At 38.1% G+C, this 26,364-nt stretch overlaps 1 pseudogene; it reads left to right on the top strand.

Annotated features, from left to right (window-relative positions):
• LOC141517974 (uncharacterized) overlaps positions 1-26,364 on the top strand; it is a 49,715-nt pseudogene extending 23,351 nt beyond the window's left edge.

Here is a 26,364-nt window from a genome sequence, read left to right as displayed (position 1 = left end):
CTTGTCATCTCTTTAAATATCTTTACATCCATTATAGATTGACATGTTATTATTTTTAATCACCCCATCACATATTGTCAGTCATACCTAATTTGTTTTTCTATAAACAACTATTAGACTCTCAAACAATTGCCTAATTACTACTTTCTTCCTTTCTTCTTTCTTGATTCCTTTTTCTCATATAAACTTAAGTTGATTTTTTTGTTTTCCCTCAATATCTCTAGAATTTCTCCCCCCAAGATTCAGTTTCTGACTTTCTTCACAAATCTAGAATGCTATAAATTGCCTTCACAGTTTCTACATTCACCAAAGTCTATCTCTTCTTTAGAACTTAGATGCATAGAATCAGTACTGACCAGATTCTCCTCCTATCTCTCTGAATATTATTTTCTATGGATTTTCTTGTACTCCAGACATGACTGCTTTAACCTTCTCATTTCTGCAACTCATTTCTCTTATACTGTCAATTTAGTTCTTCAAACATTAATTGCCTACCATATACAAAGCACTCTACTGGGCTCTGGGGTAGAAAGACAAAAATAAAACAATCCCTATCCTCAAGGAGTTTAGATACTAGTGAGAAAATACAACTTGTCTAAAAATAAGTAAATAAAAAATAATAAAAAAGAATTTTAAGGACAGAATGCTAATTAGTGCAGGAAGTGGAGAGATTCAGGAAAAGCCTTATATAAGGAGGTAGTACCTGAATTGTTCTTTTTTTTTTGCAAGGCAAATGGAGTTAAGTGGTTTGCCCAAGGCCACACAGCTAGGTAATTATTAAGTGTCTGAAATTGGATTTGAACTCAGGAGGGAAAAAAAAACCTTAAAAAATTTTAAAAAAGGGAGAAATGAAAGATAATTATTCAGGATTTTTGAGTAGGGGTTAACATAGATTGTATTTTAGGAATATCAGTTTAGTGGCCATTTAGAGAATAGATTAAAGAAATAACAGAGTGAAGTCAGGGAGACTGATTAGGAAGCAAGCTGTAGTAATATTCCCAGAGAGAGATGATTAGAGATTTAATTAGGGTGATTACTTGTATGAGAGGAGAAAAGGGGGCAGAAGAGAAAGGTGTGATAGAGTTAGAATTGATGTCTTAGGTATTGGTTGAATATAAAGTTTGGTTAGATAGAGAGTGAAGAATTAAAGATCTGGTTGAATGGAAAGATTGAAGTGCCATCAATAGAAATGGAGAAAACTATATAATGGGTGTGTTTCATGGGGGGGGGGGGATATGATGAGTTCCATTTTAGATGTGTTGAATTTGGAATATCTATGGGATATTCAAGTTGAGACATCCATAATATTTTGATGATTGATGGAGCTCTGGAATTCAGAAGAGAGATTAAATCTGGATATACCAAAAAAGAATATAGAGAGAAGAGGGGTCAAGATGGATCTCTTGAGTATACCCATGCATAAAGGGAAGCACAGATTGATGATAATCCAGCAAAGGAGACTGAGAAAATGTGATCAGAAAAAGAAAAAGAGAACTTAGAGAGAGTATATCAGAGTAGCCAAGGACAAAGAGATTGCCTAGGAAGAGGGCGTAGTGAAAGATGTCAAAAACAGCTGGGAGCTCAAAGGTGAGGACCTAGAAAACGTCATTGATTGAGCAATTAAGTGATTGTTGGTAATCATAGAACAGTTTTGGTCCAGTGAAAGGATCAGAAATCAGATTTCAAGGAACTGAGAAATGAGTTAGTAGCTAAGAAAATGGGAGCAATAAGTCCCACAATCACCCTTCATAATTTTGTATATTCTAACTTATGTACATATAGTTCCTCCCCAATAGTACAGGCATATTACTATATGTGCTTAATAAATGCTCCTTGATTAATTGAGAAGAAAATCTTAGAAGGGATATATGGGGTTATTGGAAAAGCATTAGACATCATCTATTTGACCTGATAAGAAACAGGGAAGGAGGAAGAGAACAAGTATGTATTATGTTCTAGGTATTGTACTAAGAACTTTATAAGCAACAACAGATGAAGAGAGGCAGATTTAGGCTAAAAGAAAGAAAATACTAACATTTAGAACTATTCAAAAGTGGAACAAATTGGCTGAAAAGGAAGTAGTTTCCTCCCTGACTTAGCAGTCCTGAAGCAAAGACCAGTTGATGATTTGTCCAGTATGCGAAAGAGAAATCATCTTATGTACTGGTTGGACAAGATGCCCTCTGAATTTCTTTCCAGCTCTTGGGATGCTATGAAATGAGATGCTACTAAGAAGTCATGAAATTGATTTTCATGGGTGGACTGTGAATTCTCATTATAATTGGAGCTACTCCATTTCTTGGCTCTGGACTTTTTCTCTGGGTGTCCCCTATGCCTAGAATGTCTTCTTTTCCCATCTCTGTCAACTGGCTTCTCCAGCTTCCCTTAAGTTCTAACTAAAATCCTATCTTTTACAAAAAGTCTTTTCAATTCCTCTTAACTCTTAATGCCTACACTTTCTTAAATATCAATTATTTATTCTGCACATAGTTTGCTTTTTACCTATTTTTTTGCTTTGTTGTTTCCCCCTTTAGAGTGTAAGCTTTTTGAGGATAGGGACTGCCTTTTGTCTTTTTTTATCCCAATATATTAGCATAGTGCCTGGCCCTAGGTACTTAATAAGTATTGATTGATTTATTGATTATTCTTATAGGTAGTCATTAAGCATTGAGCATAATAGCCCCAAAGTTCTAATTTTTCATGTCTTTCCCCTTCCTTAAGCCTCCTCCCCAATCCTAAAAATCCTCCCCCCCCCAAAAAAAAGATGAGAATAATAATTCTTTGCCTAGCCTTTGGGATAAGGAAAAGAACAGGAAACAATTTCTGTCAATGAAAGAGGTAACCCATCCAGAGAAAGACACATGTTCCAGATTGCACAGCCTGTTGATGACAAAGCTTATGACTTCAAACCTGGTCATATGGAGCTCTACTCATCCTCTATGCTACAAATATATATCTCTGACCCTCAGAAAGTCTGAAGCAATTCTCTATGTGCTCTTTTCTGGTTTCTCTCTTTGTAGGATCTAGAAAAATTTAAAAGTTGCACCAACCAATGATTTAGCGATTTCTAAGCCTCTTGAGACTAGGAACTATAAGACAAGATCTCTTTTTAATCCCCAACCCCCTGTATCTTCAGGACTTGATCTTTTTCCAAGAGGGAACACAGAAAAAGATAAAGAAAATGATTCCTGAGTATCAGGTGAATTATTAGCTTTCCTTACTCTTCCCTGAAATGAAAACTCCATTTTCCAAAGAGTATATATTTTTCCTTCCCTTATCATGGACATTCTCTACCCAGTATATCACCAATCTAGGGTTCAGAACCCCAATTCTTCAAGCTCAGAAACCTGCACTCAGAACCTTGGTAAATGATAAATTATCAGGACGGCTCTATCTGGTGTTACCCTCATTGAAACCTAGTGTTAGATAGTATTGGGGACAAGGTACTTCCTGCTTTAGATCTCAGGTCCCAACTTTCTTCCTTAATCCACATTTGAACCACTGAGTAAGAATGTCTTTATTCTATGATTTAGAATTTGCCCTGTAGTATGAAAATATAGTTCTTTGTTAAATTAAAGTAATTCTACAAATATTCACTGAGTGCCCAATATGCAAAAGACTCTGTACTTGATAGACATTGGGAATAGTAAAGATGGAAATAAATAGCAATGCAATGGAGCTTAAATTACACTTGGGCTATATGCATTAACAGATAATAAAACAAAAGACAGAAGAGAGTACTGAAAACTGGGGACTTCAAAAAGGCTTTCTGTAGAAGGTGCTTCCTGAGTGGAACCTTGAAAAAAGCTATGTAAATACAGACAGGTGAACTAAAGTAATCTATGTTGTGTGAAGAAAGTATAATTAAAATATACATCACTACCTTGAAGATCTGTGGTCTTGTGAATGTGAGTTCCTATTCAACAAGACCAGATAACCACCCTCCTACAATTTGGTCTTTATGAATCTCTGTGGCTGAAAAAATATACCATCCTGCAAATAAATGGTAATGGAACTCCCTTCATAGACATGCAAGCCATCAATAACTCTCTATTTAAAGCTTTTCTCTTTTGTCTTTTGGAAGACAAAATTGGGAAAAGCATAATTGAATCAGCTCAAAAGAGAGGTGACATCCGTAAGTTTAGAGTATCCATCCCAGGTATTCACCGGGACTATTTGGGTCTGATCTGTGGTAGAGCATTCCAAGTTCATACTGGTCTGATCAGCCACAGTCGAGCACACTGTCATTTGTCTCAAACATAGTGATGTTGTTTTGATCTTCTTCAATAACAAAGGACAAGAACCCACCAGAGCCTTTCTAGCTCAGTAGAACACCGGAGAATGGCTTCTGAGAACTGCAGTAACACCATGTTGATCCAAGGACTTGGATGGAGAACCCAACCCTATAGGAAATGTTTAGAATCCCCAGTGCCTGCTACCTAACTATAAAGTAATTAAAAGGCTCTTCAGGTTATCTAAGGAACAGATGGAGTGCTGGAGAAGATAAGGACCATAGAACATCTCTGAGTCTCTAAAATAAAAATAGAGGGAACATTTCTAGTACCGAGAAAACCTAGAGATTTAGAAGTAAAGTATGGAGATAGGGGCATATGGCAAGGGAGGGGATAGATAAAAAAGGCTAGATCAGAGGAGGATAAAGCATATGAGGAATTTTTAAACAAGGTATCTGCAAACAATATTTCCTTAGAGCATCTCAGACAAAAAAAAACTTACAACAGCCCATCAGAACCTCCATTACTAGGTATACAGCAAAAATATTATAGTTGCGGGGTGAGGGAATAGAATTTTTCTGAAGAGGGCAGCTAGGTGGCACAGTGGATAGAACAGCGGCCCTAGAGTCAGGAGGACCCAAGTTTAAATCTGGTCTCAGATACTTAATAATTACCTAGTTGTTTGACCTTGGGCAAGTCACTTAACCCCATTGTCTGTTTTTTTTTTTCTGAGATCAGAATCACTGGGACTTAAAAAAGAGAGATGACAACAGTGGGTGTGTAGTCTGTAGAGAAACTTGGACTAATAAAGAAAAGGAAAACTTCCTACTCTAACAGATCCAAGAGATGGGGGAGGAAGGATACATTACAGTGTGATAAGGATGAGACCTATGCATGAAGGAAATACAGACTCCTTGCACCTGCAAAAGAAAAAGTAAAGTAAAAAAAAAACCAAACCAACAAGCAGGACACTTGTCAGGCAAGGTTTAGAAAGCAGCAGGATAGAGGAGGTAGAGACCACCACTTCAGTCAATCTTGAGGTACAGGTATATCAAAGAAAATTTTTAGTTAATTGAATTTCTCAGGTTTTAAGTCATTCAGGCCAGAGATTTATACCTTTTTTTTTTTTTTGGATGCAGGTACTTATTTTATAAGATGTAAGTGATTGTGACGTTTCCTATCTTATGTTCCCAAGTTCCCTGAAAACACCTGCCAAAACTATCATCAGAAATCTCTGTAACTACCTATGGATTTTTCTGTCTTGCTCTTTCTCTGAGAGAAGGAGCCATGGTATAGTAGAGTCAAGACAACTGACTCATCCCAGCTCTATTGCTTATTAATAATGCAACCTCTATGCCAAGAACTTCTCAGTCCTCACCTAGAAATGGCATCCGTAGCCTCGTCTGGAACATGAAGGGCTTGGATTCAATGGATATAGGACCTTCCAATGCTCATTATCTAAGTCTATATTTCACATTTCTTCCTACTACCAAAAAAAGAAAAGAAAGAAAGAAAAGATCTGGAATTGACCTAAGAGACAATTGTCTGTCTCCATGACAAACTGTTGTGTTTCCTCCTTTTTGTATAAACAGGACTTCTCAATTTTACATGTAATATGTTCTTCTAAATGGAACAAGGGACCCAAGGAATATCTATCAAGGTGAGTGCATTGATTGATATAGGGAAGCCAGATAGAGAGAACTCACTGCAATTATCACTGTAAGTAAGAATGTAGAGGCTTGATGGGGTGTCATCTTCAGTGGCTCCAAGGCCTAAAGGTCCATTGTTCTGGATTGGATAGAAAATCTCTCCTCCCTCCTATGTCAGTGGGTCCCCAAGGCCCATTTTTCCTTAGCTGTGGTTCCTTTGCTTGGCTCTCATTTTGCTAGTTTCTGGTTATTTGTCTCTCTTTCTCCTTGACAGTTTAACTTCCAGATCTTATATTAAACCTTATTCATTCATTGATTCTCTTACTCAACTCTTGCCTTTCCTCTTAAAAATGAGGATGTTACATGTTATCACATTTCTGTTTTGTTTTTTTGTTTATTTAGTTTTTAGTTGTATCTGACTCTTATGACCCCATTTGGGATTACAATTTGAGTGGGGTTTGGCATTTCCTTCTCCAACTCATTCCAGATGAGAAAACTGAGACAAACAGGGTTAAATGTCTTGCCCAGGGTCTCACAGCTACTAATTCTCTAAAGCCATATTTGAACTCAGGAAGATGAGTTTTCCTATCTCCAGGACCAGCACTCTATGCACTAAAGTTGCCTCATATTTCCTGCTTAACCTGCTGACTACTTTCCCTCCACACAATTCTACCCTTATAACTCCTCTCCCATTAGCTAACCTTTCCCTAGTTTACCAGACTTTTTTTGGAAACTTATCCAATATCATCAGTATCTTAGAAGGAATTACTTTTGATTTCATTACCTCTTTCCACAAAAAATTTTTCCTTTTTTCCTAGCAGAAAGAATCAATTTGTGTTGTCTCTTTTCAGAATTGGAGAGTAGAATTCAGAACATCTCTGAATTAGAAATACCAGGAATTTTAATAGTAAGACTAAGAGGAAAAGATCTTTTACCTCAAAGCATGTTGGAAAAAAGGCAATACACTAAAGGAGAACTGTGAGGAAAATCCCTTTACCATGAAAGAGGTTTCAAGCAAATATCAATGAACACTCTTAAAGATCCCTCTAAAGATAGCGGCCTTGGGGTGGCTAGGTGGCACCACCCTGGAGTCAGGAGTACCCGAGTTCAAATCCGGCCTCAGACACTTAATAATTACCTAGCTCTGTAGCCTTGGGCAAGCCACTTAACCCCACTGCCTTGCAAAAAAAGAAAGACAACATAAAGATAAAGACCTTGAATGTGATAAATGTGGGAAAATTGTTTTGATCCCTTATCCTTTACCAGGCTTCAGAGAACACATACTGGAGAGAAGCCCTAAACCTTCTTTAACCATTCATCCCTTATGGTACATAAGAGAATTCATATTTGGAAGAAGCCCTATGAATATGAGGAATATGAGGAATATGAAAAAGCCTTCTTTGACTGCTCATCTTTTACCTGACATCAGAGAACTCATTATAAAGAGAGTTCCCATGAATGCCCTGAGTGTGGGAAAGTCTTCAGCCAGGAAATTTTACTTAGTAGACACAAGTTAACACACAGAAATCTTATGAATATAATGAATGTGGGAAAGCTTTTTTTGACCTCTCTTCTCTTACTCAACATAAAAAGATTCATAGTAAAGAAAAGCCTTTTTGAATGTAGTGAATGTGGGAAAGTCTTCAGCCAGAGAAGTCACCTTAGTTGGCATCAGAGAACTCATAGTGGAGAGAAGTCCTATGAATGTAGTGTATGTGGGAAAGTTTTCAATCGAAAGATATCTGTCATTCAACATCAGAGATGCTATGCCAAAGAATAGAAATTGGGAATGTAATGAATTATAGGAAAACTAATTAGAGTTGTTGCTTTTTAATAAATTCTCAAGAGTCAAAGTAGGACAAAAAATCTACAAACTTGATTTCAATTCTTCTTATTTTAATAAAATTAATCTTAAATTTATTACTATTTCTGGTTGTTATTCAGTTATCTCTTGCCTTTTCCTGCCAAACTTATTTAACCAAGTTGTATATGTATTGTCATAAAATGTAACTCTGATAACCTCCCTTTTAAAGATTTATTTTATGTTGAGTTTTATAATTTTTCCCCTAATCTTACTTCCTTCCCTCCCTCCAAACTCCCCCAACAGAAGGCAATTTGCCAGTCTTTACATTGTTTCCATGTTGTACATTGATCCGATTTGAATGTGATGAGAGAGAAATCATATCCTTAAGGAAGAAACATAAAGTATAAGAGGTAGCAAGATCAGATAATAAGATATCAGTTTTTTTTTCTAAATTAAAGTTAATAGCCCTTGATCTTTGTTCAAACTCCATGGTTCTTTATTTGGATACAGATGGTATTCTCCATTGCAGACAGCCCCAAATTGTCCCTGATTATTGCACTAATGGAATGAGCGAGTCCAACAAGGTTCATCATCACCCCCATGTTGCTGTTAGGGTGTACAGTGTTTTTCTGGTTCTCACTCAACATCAGTTCATACAAATCCCTCCAGGCTTCCCTGAATTCCCATCCCTCCTGGTTTCTAATAGAACAATAGTGTTCCATGACATACATACACCATAGTTTGCTAAGCCATTCCCCAATTGAAGGACATTTACTTGATTTCCAATTCTTTGCTACCACAAACAGGGCTGCTATGAATACTTTTGTACAAGTGATGTTTTTACCCTTTTTCATCTGATAACCTCTCAAAGGAAAAATAAAAAACCTTATTCCTTTCCTTCAACCCATTTCTTCTTAAGGCTTCACTTAAAGGATACACAAATACAGAAAGGGAATCCTGTAGTACTATTAACCACCCAAAAAATTGTTTCCAAGTATTTCTTATTTTAGGCTAGTGCTCCATCCACTGTGCCACCTAGCAGCCTTAAAAATTGTTTCCAAACTTTAATAATTAGTTGCTATTTTTTTAAATAAAAAATTCAGTCCTAACACATGCTTTTCAAAGAACAATCCATATAATTTTCTTAGCTCACACTTAATTCAACAAAAGTATCTGTTTACTAAAATGTTATTACAAAATATTAAACTTTCACATAATGTGATTGATAAAAAATTCTTTGCAATATTAAAATTTACAACAAAATAATATTTATTTAATGAGTGGGCTTGTTTTTGGTACAATATTTCTTAAACATGATAACATTGAAGATGGTGTTACAAGTAATGTGTTTCACTATGACTAAGATTGTGACTTTTTATAACAACTTCAGCAGAAAACCCAGTTTAATTTTTAAAATCTTCTATTTTTTTTACATCATTATAGTTATCTCTAATATCCTTACCCTGTCTCCACCCTATAACAAATAGTAATTTTTCTTAAAGAAGAACAAATCAACTGATACACTGAAATAAATCTGCCAATGTGAAATGTGTAACACCTATGGAGCTCCCACCTCCTTCATGAAGGGGGCTTGGGGTAGGGGGGATTTTCTCATATCTCTTCATTCCAGTCATGAAATTTGGGAAGACTTGTATGAACTGATGCAGAATGGCGTTAAGAAGAATCTGAAAAACAGTTCATACAATAACAACATTACTTAAAAATGCAACTTTGAGACTATTACCATCACATTAGAAAAGAAAGCATTATATTATTATGTAATTTTACTATCTCATATTTTATTTTTCTTCCTTAAGGAATATGATTTCTCTGTCATCACATTCAACTGAGATCAATGTATAACATGGAACTAATGTAAACACTAACGGAATGCCTTCTGTGGGGGACGGGGAGGGAAGCAAGAATAGGAGAAAAATTGTAAAACTCAAAATCAAATCTTTCTTTAAAAAATAAATAATAAAAAATTTTTAAAAAATGCAACTTGGGGGCGGAGCCAAGATGGCAACATGAAGAGATCGAGTCTTAGGAGCTCTCTGATGAAACTCATAAGCTAAGGACTCTAACTAAACTTTCGAGAGACAGAACCCACAAAGGGACCCAGTGAGGCAGTTCTCCTACTCAAGGTAACCTGGAAAAGAGCAGAAAGGCTCTGCTCCCTGGGGTCGGAGGGGCGGCCCACCTGAGGGGTGGCCCACCAGAGCGAAAGAACTTCAGCCTCTCGGAGACAGCCCCAGGGCGCTGGGAGCCGCGGCTCACAGCAGGGGGTAGTCTCCTGAGCTGCACCCTGGGGAGCACTGGGCACAAAGTGGGGGAACAGCAGGGGACCTCTGCCAGAGCGAGCACATGGAGCCCAGCCCTCGGGGCACACAGTGAGCAGCTTGGTCTTTCCCCAGCCCTGATCCAGGAAACATAAGCAGGCAGAGCTGGTAAGCAGGAGCCTCCAGGGCATGAGCCCATTGAGCTGAGGGAGGGGAGTGAAGAGAGACTGCAGAGCTCTGTCCTCTGCCTCTGGAACAGGACTCTGGGGCTCTGACCACAATCAGAACCTGATTGCAGTCTAGGCCTCCCCATAGAACAACAGGGCCCCCCCACCTCAGCCCCTTGGCAGAGGGGGGTGCTTATGGTCATTCACAGACCAGGAGGGAGGACAGAGCCTCACACACTGAGACCCTTGTGGGAGTTCCCCAAAAGCTCAAGAAGCACCCCAAAACCAGGCCCAGGCTGGGAAAATGAGCAAGCAGAGAAACAAAAGGAAGACTATTGAGAAATATTTTGCAAATGAGCCAAAGAAGGATCAAAATACTTAGTCTGAAGATGAGGAAGCACAAGCTCCTGCATCTAAAGACTCCAAGAAAAACAGAAATTGGGCTCAGGCTATGACAGAGCTCAAAAAAGACTTTGAAAATCAAATGAGGGAGTTAGAAGGAAAAACTGGGAAAAGAAAGGAGAGAGATGCAGGAAAAACATGAACATGAGGTCAGCAGCCTAGTCAAGGAAATCCCAAAAAACTGCTGAAGAAAATAGCATGCTAAAAACCAGCTTAGGTCAGATGGATAAAACAGTTCAAAAAGTTATTGAGGAGAAGAATACTTTAAAAAGCAAAATTGACCAGATGGAAAAAGAGATAAGAAAACTCTCTGAGGAGAACAAATCCTTCAGGCAAAGAATAGAATTCAGGGAGATTGATGAATTTACCAGAAATCAGGACTCAATACTTCAAAACCAAAAAAATGAAAAATTAGAAGAAAATGTGAAATATCTCATTGAAAAAACAACTGATATGGAAAACAGACTTAGAAAAGATAATTTAAAAATTATTGGAATACCTGAAAGTCATGATCAGGAAAAGAGCCTTGACATCATTTTCAAAGAATTACTACAGGAAAATTGCCCTGATATTCTAGAAGCAGAGGGCAAAATAGAAATGGAGAGAATCCACCGATCCCCCAGAAAAAGAGATCCCAAAAAACCAACCCCCAGGAATATTATAGCCAAGTTCCATAACTCCCAAGTCAAAGAGAAAATATTACAAGCAGCCAGAAGGACACAGTTCAAATATCGTGGAGCTGCAGTCAGGATCACACAGGACTTAGCAGCATCTACATTGGAAGCTCGTAGGGCTTGGAATACAATATACCGGAAGGCAAAAGAGCTTAGAATGCAGCCAAGAATGAACTACCCAGCAAGGCTGAATGTCCTCTTCCAGGGAAAAAGATGGACTTTCAATGAACCAAGGGAATTTCAAATGTTCCTTTTGGAATGGCCAGAGCTGAACAGAAGGTTTGATCTTCAGATACAGGACTCAGGTGAACCATGGAGATTGGAGGAGAGGGGGGAAATATGAGGGACTTAATGAGGATGAACTGCATGTATAGAAAAATGATACTGATACTATTCATATGAACCTTCTCAGTTAATAGAGCAGGTAGAGGGAGCTTTTATAGTTGAAGCACAGGAGAAAGCTGAATTCGAAGATAAAATATGTTGTAAAAATGGAGTCAATAGAAAAATGGAATGGGAGAAAGAAAAAGGAGAGGGGGAATAGTCCAAGATATTTCACATAATAAGATTTTTTTAATTACAATGAGCTATTGCAATGATATGGAAGGGGGGAGGCAAGGGGGAATGAGGGAACATTTGCTCTCATCAGAGATGGCTAGGAGAGGAAACAGCAAATATACTCAATGGGTATAGACATCTGGAGTAAGAAGGAGGGGGGAGCAGGGGGAAGGGGTGGGGATGTGAGTGATGGAGGAAAGGATGGACCATGGGGGGGGACAGTGGTCAGATATAACATATTTTCTTTTTTACTTCTTGCAAGGGGCTGGGATTGGAAGGCCTGCCCAGGACCATAGGGCCAGGTGGATTCTGGGCCTAAGGGGTGGTATGGGGGCTCAGGGCTTCTTGGCCCCAGGACCAGGGATCTGTCTGCTGTGCCACTCAGTGACCCTACAGCAGAGTCAGAATGAAAGGAGAGAGAAAATATAGTACATGGTAGTAGAGAAATAAGAAAGGAGGGAGTTGCGATCAGCAATGGCAATGTTGGAAAAATATGGAAGTAACTTTTGTGATGGACTTATCATAAAGAATGTGATCCACCCGTGACAGAGTTGTTGGTGTTGGAACAAAGACTGAAGCACATTTTTTGTTATTATTATTTGGGGGAGGGTACAGGGCAAGTGGGGCTGGATGGCCTGCCTGGGGTCACATAGTAGGGTGATCTTTGGGTGTCTGGGGCCGGATTTGGACCCAGGTGCTCCTGGCTCAAGAGCCAATGCTCTGTCTGCCACCCAGCCACCCCTACTATTATTACTATTTTATTTTATTTTGGGTCTTTTTTTTTCTTCTTTTTGGTTTTTGCAGGGCAATGGGGATCAGGTAGCTTGCATGTCACATGGCTGGGTGATTGTTGGGTTACGAGGCTGGATATGGACTCGGGTGCTCGTGGCTCCAGGGCTGGTGCTTCGTCCATTGTGCCACCTGGCCATACCTACAATTATTAGTATTATTTTTTTATTTCAATTTTTTTTCTCTCCCCTTTACTTTTTTTGCCCAAGCAAGTCTATCTATATTCATGGGGCCGGGAGGGGTATTTTGTTTACTTGTAAATGAGAATATTTTATTAATGTAAAAAAAATTGTACAAAATGAGAATAAAAAATAAATTAAAAAAATGCAACTTGAAGGCATTAAATTTGAAGGCATTAAAGTATGCTAATGCAATAATCACCATTTCAGAGAACTGATAATTAAGCACACTAGTACTTCTTGATAGACAGGTGATAGATTTAAGATACATATTAAGACATACATTTTCAGAGAAATTCTAATGTAGGAATTTGTATTGACTCTGCATATTTATTACAATGGCTTTTATTTTTTTTTAAATTGTGGGATGAAGATGGAGAAATAGAGAAATTAGGGATAAAACAACCAAAAACATTTTTTTAAAAAGAGGATCACTGAATCTCTTTTTTTTTCAAAAATGTACAGAAAAGGGAGGTATAGAAGGGAATGCAGATTTATATAGTATCAACTATGTGCCAGACACTGGTGCTAAGTGATTTTTGACAAATATCTTTTTTGTTCTTCACACCTACCTCGGAGGTAAATGCTGTTATTATTTGCATTTTATCTCCAGTTGAGGAAACTAAGGCAATGAGAGGTTAAGTGCCTTACCCAGGGTCATATTGCTAGTAAATGTCTGAGGCTGGATTTGAACTTTGGTCTTCCTGATTCCAGTTCTGTACACTGTACCACCACTAGCTCCAAGAGAATAGAAGGAAGGTTCCCTTCAAATCTCAGAAAAGCAAGATGTGAATGAATATTGAAAAAATTTCATAACATGTAATTGGAAAAATAAAATATCAATATAAAAAAAGACATTAAAACACTGATCAATAAGACTAAGAATTCAAAAGAATGACAATGAAACATGCCACTTTGGCAGAATGGCATTAAGGAGAATCTGAAAAACAGTTTATAGAATAACAACATTATAAAAAAAATACAACTTTGAAGGTCTTAAAAACTCTAATGCAATGATCATTTCAGAGAATTTATAATTAAGCATGCTTTTAAATTTACATATTAAATTTATTTCACATTTGAAAAGATAAGCTGTATATAATAGCTATGCAGTTTCACATACAAAGCTCTTTTTCTGTTCTATGTATATGGAATGCCCATTTTATTTGATGTCTAAATTCAGAATAAAAATATTTATTTTTTTAAATATCTCTATATACAAGCAAAAACCATTGATCTTGAGTGCAAAATTTTAAAGATCATAGATGTCCCCAAAGAACATGTTAAAATGAAAAACCTGCTCTATAATGCAAAAAATAATATAAACAAAACTGCTCAGAACTTCTGAATATAAAAAATAAAACATTATTTAAAAGAATCCATAGTATACAAAAGGATTGTGGGAGAAATAATATCCTAACCCCTTTCTCTATGCAGGTCAGACTTGCTTTTTTTTTTCTTCTTTATTTTGAACTTCTTTTCCTTTCATTTAAAAAAAATATATATTTCAAATAAGATACTTTTTTTAGGTTTTTGCAAGGCAAATGGGGTTAAGTGGCTTGCCCAAGGCCACACAGCTAGGTAATTATTAAGTGTTTGAGGCCAGATTTGAACCCAGGTACTCCTGACTCCAGGGCTGGTGCTTTATCCACTACACCACCTAGCCACCCTTACAAATAACAATTCTTAATGCTATTTTATTAACCTGTTTCCTCCCGCCCACCAACTACCCATTAAGATTCTGTGTTTTTTTGTTTCTGTTTTCGTTTTTATATGAATTGTGTTGTCTACAACAGGTCTCCCAGGGTGGTCCTAGCTCTTTGAACTGCTGATAGGAGCTGGATCCATCAAAGTTGATCAACTCAAAATGTTGTTAATATGTACAATGTTCTCCTGTTTCTGATCACTTCATTCAGCATCAGTTCATGAAGTCTTTCCAGGCTTTTCTGAAGTCTGACCACTCATAATTTCATACAGAAAAATACTCCTCTATCACATTCATATACCATAATTTGTTGAGCCATTCCCCTATTGATGGGCATCCACTCAATTTCCGTTTCTTTGCTACTACTAAAAGAGTTACTATGAATATTTTGGAACATGTGAGACTTTTCCCAATTTTTAAAGTTTTCTTTTGGATATAGGCTAGAGTTAGAATTGCTGGATCAAAGGGTATGATCAGTTTTATTGCTGTTCTAATGTCTTTTAAAGCTATTCTTTATTTAATGTTATTCTTCTAGTTTGACTCACTTCATTTGGAATCATTTCATAAAAAGGTTCTTAGTTTTCTCTGTCACCTGATTGGCCATAGACCCAATATCTTTATTGGCCATAGAGATGTTGATAAGGCCACTGCGAGAAAGGGAATAGCCTTATCCAGCTGGGGTGGGGAGCTCTGAATGTGCCAGAGTTCTGAAGAGATACCTGTAATATCTCACTATATTAAAATGTAAACAATTCAATTTTTTTAGTCCCTTATCTTCCATATTTACCTTTTCATGTTTCTCCTGACTCCATTTTTTTTGTACTTCGAAGTTTCTACTTAGTTCTGGCCTTTTCAACAGAAATTTTTGTAAGTTCTCTATTTCATTAACAATTCAGTTTGTCACAAGTAGGATTTACTGAGTTTTGATGGATCTTCTTCTTGGTAATAAGGCTATATCTTTTTAGTTATGGAACTTATATTAAAAGCTTTCTGCTTTTAATTCTGACAATGGTTCCTCAATTTTCATATTTTTTTTCTTTCTGGCTTCATGTTTTTATTATTATTATTATTATTATTATTATTATTATTATTACTATTATTAATTCTTAAGCTCTGTATTTTAACCATAATATTACTAAGAAAGTTCATTTTAGGTTTCTTTCAAAAGGTAAATGATACATCCTTTTATTTTCATTTTTCTTTCTAGTTCTAGAATTTCTCTAGGACTTTAAGGTTTACAATGGTTTGTTGATATTTGATTGATATTTAGGTTCTTTTTTGGTCCTTGCTTTCAGGTAGTTCAACAATTCTTAAATTATTTCTCCTTGATCTAATAATTTAGAAATTTTCCCTTAACAATTTCTGCAGGGATCTATGGAAAAGGAAGCAGTTTATAACTAAGGAAGAGATGGAAAACATCACTAAAAACAAACTAGATGATTTTGATTACATTAAATTAAAAGGCTTTTTCACCAAAATCGCTGTAACCAGATCAAAATAAATGTAGTAAACTGGGAAACAATCATTACAAATATTGTTTCTGACAAAGGATTCATTTCTAAAATATGCAGAGAGCTGAGTCATATTTTTTAAAAAAGCCATTCCCCAATTGACAAATGGTCAAAGAATATGTGAAGGCAATTTACAGATGAGATCAAAGCAATCCATGGTCATATGAAAAATTGCTCTAAATCATTACTTATTAGAGAAATGGAAATTAAAGCTTCTCTGGGGTACCAAATCGCACCTCTCAGACTGGCCAATATGACCAGAAAGGATAGTAATCATTGTTGGAAGGGTTGTGGGAACCTGGGACACTATTATATTGTTGGTGGAGTTGTGAACTCATTTGACATTTCTGGAGAGAAATTTGGAACTATGTCAAAAGGGCAACAAAAATGTGCATACCCTTTGATCCAGCAATACCACTACTGGGTCTATACTCTGAAGAGGTGACGAAAAAGGGTAAAAACATCACTTGTACAAAAATATTCATAGCAGCCCTGTTTGTGGTGGAAAAGAATTGGAAATTAAATGTCCTTCAGTTGGGGAATGGCTTAGCAAACTGTGGTATATGTGTGTCATGGAACACTATTGTTCTATTAGAAACCAGGAGGGATGGAAATTCAGGGAAGCCTGGAGGGATTTGCATGAACTGATGCTGAGTGAGATAAGCAGAACCAGAAAAACACTGTACACCCTAACAGCAACATGGGGATGATGATCAATCTTGATGGACTCGCTCATTCCATCAGTGCAACAATCAGGGACAATTTAGTGCTCTCTGCAAAAGAGAATACCATATGTATCCAGAGAATCAACTATGGAGTTTGAACAAAGACCAAGGACTATTACCTTAAATTTAGGAAAAAAAACAAACTAAAATCTTATTGTCTGATCTTGCTATCTCATATACTTTATTTTTCTTCATAAAGGATATGATTTCTCTCTCATCACACTCAATTTGGATCAATGTATACCATGGAAACAATGTAAAGACTGATACATTGCCTTCTGTGGGGGTGGGGTGGGGGGAGGGAAGTAAGATTAGGGGAAAAATTGTAAAACTCAAAATAAATGAAATCTTTAATAAAAAAAAATTTCTGCAGGGTAAAAAAAGAACCCCAAAACCACAATCAATGGTTTCCTCCTCAAAATAGAGATGTGCTGTTTAGCTTGAAAGAAGTTAGGTTCTGAACTGAGGAGAATTCAGGCTTCCAAGGCATCCTCAGAGAAGTTCCTTGGTGACCAGAGGGCTTTCAGGAAAATTCCTTGGAGAGGGACCACTTATGAAAGTCTGGAGTTCATCTGGGTGCCAATTGTTAAAATTAATTATCTGAAATAAAAAGGAGGTGAGGTACAAAGCTACTGAGTAAATAAATAATGATCTTATAACAGGGTTAGCAAATTAGCATCAAATCAGGTCAACTAACTCCTTAGTAATTAGTGACAAAGAAGTCATTTACAGAACTTGTTTTTATAACAGAAAAGGAAAAAACTAAATTTGTTTTGAACATAATTTAATTGGACAAAAAAAGGGCATATGATTAGATCACTTCTCCCAGGCTTTTTTTTTGCAAGGCAATTGGGTTAAGTGACTTGTCCAAGGTCACACAGCTAAGTAATTATTAAGTATTTGAGGACAGATTTGAATTCAGGTCCTCCTGACTCCAAGACCAGTGTTCTGTCCACTGCCACCTAGCTGCCCCTTTCCTAGAGTTTCTTAAACTTAAATTCATCAAAGTGAGATTACCCCAGAAGTCCTTGCCCTACAAGTGATGTCTTTTGTAATCAGAAAGTTCACTTTAAAGGGGAACTTGTGGATTTTAGTTGACAATCAGTCTCTTCCTCCTCTCCCCTCAATTTTCCAATAGCCAAGATTATATTACTCACACTTAACCTTTAGTTCAAGAGGAAAAGAAATAAGGAGAGTTTAACTTCTAAGACTGGAAAGAGAGGAACTTAACACCAATTGCTAGAAAGGGGGTGTTCAGCCTTTAAAAAGAGTCTTGTAATCCTATGATTACTTTAGTCCTACAAAAATATGTCTTATTTTAAATTGTGTAACCAAATGATAAAGTCTTATCAATCTATTCACTACATTTATCTCAACAGCAACTGTGCTAAGAGAAATCTGTTTTTCTTTGCTATCGTTATTCCATATAACTAAAAGATGTTCTATTTCTATCACTAACACTTCTCATCCTTATAGTTATTTGCAAACCACAAAAAATCAATACAGCTTTGTGGGAAACTGTTGGGTATGGGAGCATTGTAAATTATTGTCACCTGGTACCTTTGAGCATCAGAATCTTGTTTTGCTAAGTGCCACGGGAGTGGGAATGAGAGTGCATTAGGGTCTGGGAAGGATATTTAAACACTTTTATTCTAGTGAGTAAATGGAGCACTTGGAGATCTTAATGGAGTACTTGTCTCCATTGTTATCCTTGTCTCCCGCTTCTCCAAGGCTTGCCTGGGGAAGATTGAGGGTGTCCAGAACTAGGACTCAACATAATAGTCCAGACTGGGACTCTACACAGCTTTGTATTTTTTCTTTTATTTTTTTCTGTATGTTTTTATAACATCCCATGTTATAGATTCTCCCATTCTGATGATTCATAAATTTTATAATTTCTATGATTACATTCATGCCAGTCAATTACATACAATTCCTGTTCTAATGTAATATAAATTCTCTCCAGTTTTGCACAGGGAGTACAAGGGAAGTGATGGAATATGGAGAACAAATGACCTGTCATTGGATCCTGTCTGATAAGTGACTAGCTGAGTGGATTTGGTCAAGTTGATTCTCAAATCTGGGCCTCTGCTGTCTTATTTGTGTAAAAAAGACAGGAATGGGGGCGGCTGGGTGGCACAGTGGATAGAGCACCGGCCCTGGAGTCAGGAGTACCTGAGTTCAAATCCAGCCTCAGACACTTAATAATTAAATTAGCTGTGTGGCCTTGGGCAAGCCATTTAACCTCATTGCTTAGCAAAAACTAAAAAACAAACAACCAAGAAAAAGACAGGAGTGGAACTGCGGGTTGGGGAGGAAAGAAGGAAAGCAGGTAGAACAGGGAATCCAACAAGACAGCGCCATCCTCCCATTTACCAAAACTTGCAAGGTTATCAACTTCCTCACTCAGTCCATATTCAGTTGCCAAATGACTGTTAATTCTACCTTCAAAGCATCTGTCCTATATATTCCCTCCTCTCCAATCGCCCTGCCAACCTTGTGGTGCGGGTTCTATTGGTATCACTGCTTCTAGTCTCCATCCAGGCCAACCCATTCATCTCTCAGCTGAATGATCCTCCAAAGAGTGGAGGTGCCACCATGCCATCTCCTCCCCACTGGACAAATTCCTGCGGCTCCCACCTCCAGCTTCAAATAAAAAAGTCCTCTGATTTTGAAAGCCTTTCCTTACTCCTCCCCTCCTTCCCATCCGCTTGGCGTTGGCCCCCTCCCCGCAGCGGGCGGCATCCTCCTTGCGCCTGGCACACAGGGCTCCGCCCCCCAGTCCCCGGCACCTCTGCCCTGGTGGCCACCTCCCGTCCCCGCCCGCATGAAGCCTTTCCAGGCCTCCTGAACCGTAGCATCGTCCTTCTGCAATAACCTCCGATTTATCCCACACCCATCTCGCTCCTGCACAGCTGTCCGCACGTGGCCAGCCCGCGGGCTCCTGGAGGACAAGCACCAGAACTGGAAACCCAGGACTACATTTCCCAGAGGCCTCTTTTCTTTTCCACGCTCGGACTTCATGTCCCAGAAGACCTCTCCGTGTCTGATTAAGGCGGAGCGCCGTGGAGCCCCTTGGGAAATGGAGTCTGCGCCCGAGAAGCCAAGCCGCCAGAACAAGTTCGGAGAGTAGGCGTTTGAGCCAGCCTCGATCTGAGGTAAAGAGCGTGCGTGCGTGCGTGCGTGCGTGCGTGCGGAACGTGGGACTGTGCTGACCTCATGTGGGGGGAAGGGGCTCCGATTGCTGCGCCTGAATGGGCCCTTGCCTGAGGCAGGTGTGGGGAGGGAATGGGACTGTTGTCTTTACAATGCGGTACGATTGATGCTACAATGAGCTGTACGATAATTGAGGTGCTCCCGAGGGAGTGGAAAGTTAAAACAAGCATTGAACAATGAGCTAAATGGAATATGGATTGGTTTTAGCAAGGTGAGGGGGTTAAGTGGCTTGCCCAAGGCCACACAGCTAGGGAATTATTAAGTGCCTGAGGTCAGATTTGAACTCAGATCCTCCTAACTCCAGGGCCGGTGCTCCATCCACTGTGCCCCTTAGCGCCCCCAAATAAAATATCATTAAATTAAATATAGTTAAATATGAGATTCTACGCTAAAACATCCTCAAATCACTACACTATTCCTATACCAGTACAGGAGGGGAGAGGTAGGCTAAATGGCAGTCCCTATGAAAAAGGTCTAAGAGTCAAGTTTACCCCAAGGAGATAAGAAAATGAACTTATCTTCTGTTTTAGCAGAGGTGGGGACTATAGGGTTGACTATTTATTACATTATTATTTCTTTTTGCAGTGTTTTACTAAACACTTTTTTTTCTTTTCTTTTTTTCTTTTTCATTCCAATGGATGGCTCACCGGTTAGAGAGATTTGAAAATAAATATGATAGAGAAACAAAAGATATCAACAATTAAAAATCCACTAGTCATGGTCCAACCGAGAGAGTCTAGGTGTGAAGTATTGTCTGGCTTAGTTGATGTATTGGTTTGTTTTGATGAACTATTCTTCTTCTTCTCCCCCCCCCCCCCCCCCCCCCCCAGTGTAGTAGGGTTAGACTGACTTTTAAGGCCAGCTCTTGAAGCATTTGAAGATATTCCCTGTCTGGTTGCTGCCCAATTGATCATGGAAGGGTGCTGAGTCTTTTTAAAAAAATTTGTTACAAGCATAGCTCACTGTGTTGGAAAGGAGGTAGGGGTATTTTTGGAAATAAAGATAATGTAAAAAAATCAACAAATTTACAAAAAAATATAGAGACTTGAAGTTTTAATAAGCTTCATGCTCTGCTTGAGTCAACTGTGAAAATGCAGTTAAAAAAACCAATGTTTAGGCTACATTATTAGGCCACACCTGGAAGATTTTGTTGTCTTCTTGGCATCACAATTTAGAAATATCCTGGACAAACTCCAGTGGGTCCAAAAGTATGATACCAGAATTCATAATGAGGGAATTCAACTATCTAGAGACCCAACTATTTTATCCACAAATAATTGGAGAACACACCATGTAGAAACTGGTTGAAGGAATAGAAAATGTTTAACCTGGAGAAGGGAAGACTGAAGAGAAAGGAAGGACTGTTAGACAATAATAATAACAATACTAAAAATAACTAATATTTATATGACACCTACTATGGGTCAGAGAGGCAACTGGCTGGCGAAGTGGATAGAGTACTGGCCTTGGAGTCAGGAAGACAGGAGTTCAAGTTCAGGAAGGATTTCAAGTCTAGCCTCAGACACTTGCCATTTACTAGCTGTGTGACCTTGGGCAAGTCATTTAACCCTGATTACTACACATCCAAGCCATTCTGTTTCATATCTGGCCACTGGACCCAGATGGCTCTGGAGGAGAAAGTTAGACTTGTGACTTAGCATAGCACCCCCTCACTCAAATCCAGTTCATGTGCTTGTCATGACATCACCTCCCTGATATCATGGTCTTCATTGAGAATGAAAGAAAAACATCACTATGGGTCAGATCCTTGGACAAGTACTTGACAAGTATTAACTCATTAGAGCCTTATAACAGCCCTGTGAGCTATGTACTATTGTAGTCACTATTTAACAACTGAGGGAACTGAGGCAAACAGAGGCTAAGATTTGTCTAGGGTTACACAGCTAGTAAGTGTCAGAAGCCAAGTTTGAAGTCAGGGAGATAAGCCTGGATTTGAACTCAGGTCCTCCTGACTCCAGGGTCAGTGCTCTATCCACTGTGTGACTTAGCTGCCCCTTGTGATTTTCTAGAGAAAATCGAGAGTTTTGATGATTTGTCTAAGGTCACATTACTCTTAAATGGTAGAGCCAAAATGGCAACCCAATTTTCCTGATTCCCAGTGCTGTGCTCTTTCTTCATCATGTTTCTCATTGATGTTAATGGGATAGATCCATGAGGCCACTTTGAAAGGCTGGTGGCTGATTCTTTACATGTCATGAGAATCAGGGGAAAGAATGGGAAGTACTTTTTTCTTTGAAGGAGAAGGTGACTTGGGAAGAGAGGGGTTGAGTTATTTTACAAATCACAAGTAGTTAAGACCTCCTGTTAACTTGAGCCATATGTCTTGATCCAGAAATAAATCTGTCTCCTACAGTGTGTTGCAAGCCCAAGTACAAAGCAATGGTCTCAGCAATATCATTGATTCTTTTCTCATAGTGGAATATATTTTAGGTGCCTATGGCCCAAGTTCTTTCTGACCTCCCTCTTTGTAGGGCATGGAGTAGGTTGGACAATGCACCAAGATGTTATATAGAAAGTTCCAACATGGTGATTCTAAGCAAGATGAGCAATCTGCCTCATATCCTTTTTCTCTTTTCTCAGCCCTGCATTCCAGGACTCTGTCTTTCTCCAGGAGGATAAAACAGAAGAGGAAAAAATGGCTCCTATGTTCCTGATAGCTAGGTCCCAGGTGATTTAACCTTTCCTCCCTCTTTCCTGAAATCAAAGTAGAGTGTTCATACATTTTCTTCCCTTATCATGGAGCACCTCTGTCCAACCGTGCACTATCCAGGGATGAGCCCTAATTCTTCACTCCGAGGCATCTGCATATACCTGGTTTCCTACCCATGTACTATGAGATCTGACACAGTGATGGGCACAGTGATTTCAAACCAAAGAACTCTCCCCTCTTCACAGTACATTGAGCTCAGAGCACTTAACATCATCAGAACCACTTCCTATCCATCCCTTCTCTTTAAAGGCTTTCAGATACTCTCCCCCCCCCCAAGTGAAGGCAATCAAAGATGTATTTGTTTTAGCAATCACTAACATTCAAGGATGTGACTGTGAACTTCACTCAGGAAGAGTAGGGACAATTGAATTCTGCTCAGAGAGACTTGTACAAGGATGTGATGCTGGAGAATATATATATATATATATATATATATATATATATATATATATATATATATATATATAAAATCAGTGGGATATGAACCTGGGTCCTTTTGGCTTCAGGTCAGTTCATCTGCTTTGTCTTGCTACATTTCTTCAGTATTCACTGAACTTTTAATAAGTGTAAGGCATTTTACTGAAGACTGAGGATAACAAAATGAAATGAAAACCAACCCCATCAAGTTTTCTTTCTATTGGGGGTTATAACTTGTACACAGAAAAGTAAATGCAAGATAATTTGAGGCAGAAGAGAGTCCTGACTATTGGGGAGATCAGGAAGGGCTTCAGGTAGTAGCTGGGCAGGTGTGTGACTGGTGTGGTTATATTAGAATGATTTCAGTTTCCAGCAGTCAGAGAAACTGTCTTCAAAAAATGCAAAGTTGGGGATAGCTAGGTGGGACATTGGATAGAACACCAGCCCTGGAGTCAGAAGGACCTGAGTCCAAATTCAGCCTCAGACACTTAATAATTACATAGCTGTGTGACCTTGGGCAAGTCACATAACCCCACTGCCTTGCAAAAACCAAAACCAACCAAAACCAAAATAAAAACTCTCTACCACTTTGTAGACAATCTCATTAGTACCAATAAATTCATCACTCTTAAAACTGTTGAAGAGTTTTTCTGAATTTTATTTAGTCCTTGATACCAGATATATGGTCCCTCAATAAGCCCATGCTTATTATTATAAAACAGTTTTAACAAGACCACTAGCATAGCTTTTGAGAGGCCAGGCTCACCTATTTCTATGTCATAATGAAGTATAATAAGACAGTAGTGGAAGACTTTATGTCTACAGGAAATTCTTTGAAGCTTTCAGAGACTCCTGTTTAACCACTAAGGTGATAATATAGTCTACTAACTGTGTAAGGTTCAATATTTGAATGAGGTCCTGAAATAATAAACACAATGTCTACAACAGTGAAAATGATAAGAACAAAAACCTGCAATCTAAAGGGAGTTCTGGATCCTAAAGAGAAGAGAAATAAGTGACTTATTCTTAAAACTAGGTGGGAAGGGCAAGGAAGTGCAAAATATTACCAAAGACTAGTAACAAGGATGCCTATAAGGAAAAAAAAACCCAAGTTAAAATAGTCAGTCAATATACAGACCACAACAATATGGAAGCAGGAAACAGAAGAAAGGGCCAACATCTCAACTCTTCTAGGGACACAGGTATATCAAAGAGATGGTTATAGAGAAGAGAATTGCTAAAATGAGTTTTAACTCATGAGTCAAGTCAGAGATTACTAATCTTTTTTGGACTCAGATATCAAGTATTTCTGTTCTCTGGTACAAGATAAAAGTTCTACAGTTCACAGGATTGAAAATGGACAGTTTCACTGTGCTTCTCTGATGTTGTTTTTTTCCCATCTTGTGGTCCCAAAGTTCCTGGAAGTACCAGCCTGAGATTCCTTCAGAAATCTCTATAAATTCCCTCTGGCCTTTTCTACCATGTTCTGTTTCAGCTTGACAGAGTCAAAAACAGTCCGCAAAAATAACTAATCTGTAACCATGTTAAACACAAATGTGGATGTACAATATTCACCTGACTGCCACTGAGGGGTGGTGGTGGAAGGAAATTATGTAATTTAAAAATATGCAGATGCATGTGGATAAGTGTCGAAAAACTTTCATAAAATGCAATTTGAAAAATAAAATAAAATACCAATTTTGAAAAAAGTAGAGTCAGGAGACGGGTTCCTCACAGATATACCACTTATTCACTATGTGAGTTTGAGGGAGTACAGCATCAGTTTTTTTTCACCTATAAAGAAAGGATTCAAACTAGATGGTGTAAATCCTTCCATTTCTAACACATCTATATTTATTTTCCTTCTTTGAAGAAAAGAAGGACCTGGAACTGATTTCTGGAACAGATCTGTATCCCAAGTCAAATTGCTATTTTATTCACTTCTCTATAAACAGAGCTTCCCATCTCTAAATCTGACATGATCATAGATTTGGGCAAGGCAAAGAACCTTGGATATTTGACCTGCAGAGAACTGAAGTGAGAAAAGTCCCAATAAATACCTATCTAGGTTAGTGAGGGATGGAAGAACTAGATGAATGGAAGTCAAATGAAATTCTAGCTCAGTTGTTTAGGGAGAGAGAACATTTTTCAGTGGCCCTCAAAACAGCTGATATTTCTATGACCATTGACTCATGCAGGAAAGCTGTCTTGGGTCTGTGGTAACATATTCTTCAAATATGATTCCTCTCATTCTCTTTTCAAGTTGTTACCTACCAACTCTTCTTTTTCCTTACTCACTCAAGGACATTCTTCCTTACTGAAAGTTTATTTTTCCAGATCCTATGCTAATCTTTATTCATTTCCTAATATTCTTATTCATTAACATAACCCCCATTCAATATACTTGCTCATCATTCTTATCATACTTCTAGATTGGTTTTCCTATTTTCTGCTCCTCTTGGTTAGTGGACTAGTCATCTTTCCTCCAATTATATCCTCCACTCTGTTCTCTTCCATTTCTATTCCTCTCTCCAGTTTATCAAAATTTTTGAACATCTACCCAGTCTTACAAATTTTAGTATGCTAGTTTTGTTTTCTTTCTCTTGTAGCATCTCTCTCTCTTTGTGGAGAGAGAGAATAGATGACATTTATATTTTCTCTTAGTTTCAGGTTGAAAGAATATACCTGAGACTCAGGGGTCAACTCCAAAACAGAACTATTCTGAAGAAGTAGGATCACCAGACATGTTAATGGAAAGACTTAGAGATGGAGTGTTTGTATCTAAGGGTAAATTGGAGAGACACAGAAAAAACACTGACAGGAAGCTAGGGGAAGAACCCTTTTCTCAAGAGAGAAATTTCAAGCAACTGTCAATCAAACTTCTTCCAAAAAATACTAAGGAAGGAGGCCCTGAATGTAGTGAATGCAGAAAAGCCTTTTTTGATTGCTCAACCCTTACTCAGCATCACAGGACTCATACTGGAAAGAAGCCTTTTGAATTCAATGAATGTGGGAAAGCCTTCAGATATAATCTTAGCCTTTGTAGACATCAGATTATTCACACAGGAGAAAGTCCCCATGAATGTACTGAATGTGGCAAAGCCTCATTTGACCATTCATCCCTTACTCAACATCAGAAAGTTCATAGTAAAGAGAAGTCCTATAAATGTACTAAATGTGGGAAAGCCTTCATCTAAAACAGGCACCTTAATCAGCTTCAGAGAATTCATGCTGGAGAGAAACCCTATGAGTGTAGTGTATGTGGAAAATTTTTCAGTAGCAAGTCGTTTGTCATCATACATCAAAGATGCTATGCCAAAGAGTAG

The sequence above is a fragment of the Macrotis lagotis genome, chromosome 1 (assembly GCF_037893015.1).
Source record: "Macrotis lagotis isolate mMagLag1 chromosome 1, bilby.v1.9.chrom.fasta, whole genome shotgun sequence".
Lineage (NCBI taxonomy): Eukaryota > Metazoa > Chordata > Mammalia > Peramelemorphia > Peramelidae > Macrotis > Macrotis lagotis.
The sequence above is the reverse complement of the archived record's forward strand: the minus strand, read 5'-3'. Positions and strand labels throughout refer to the sequence as shown.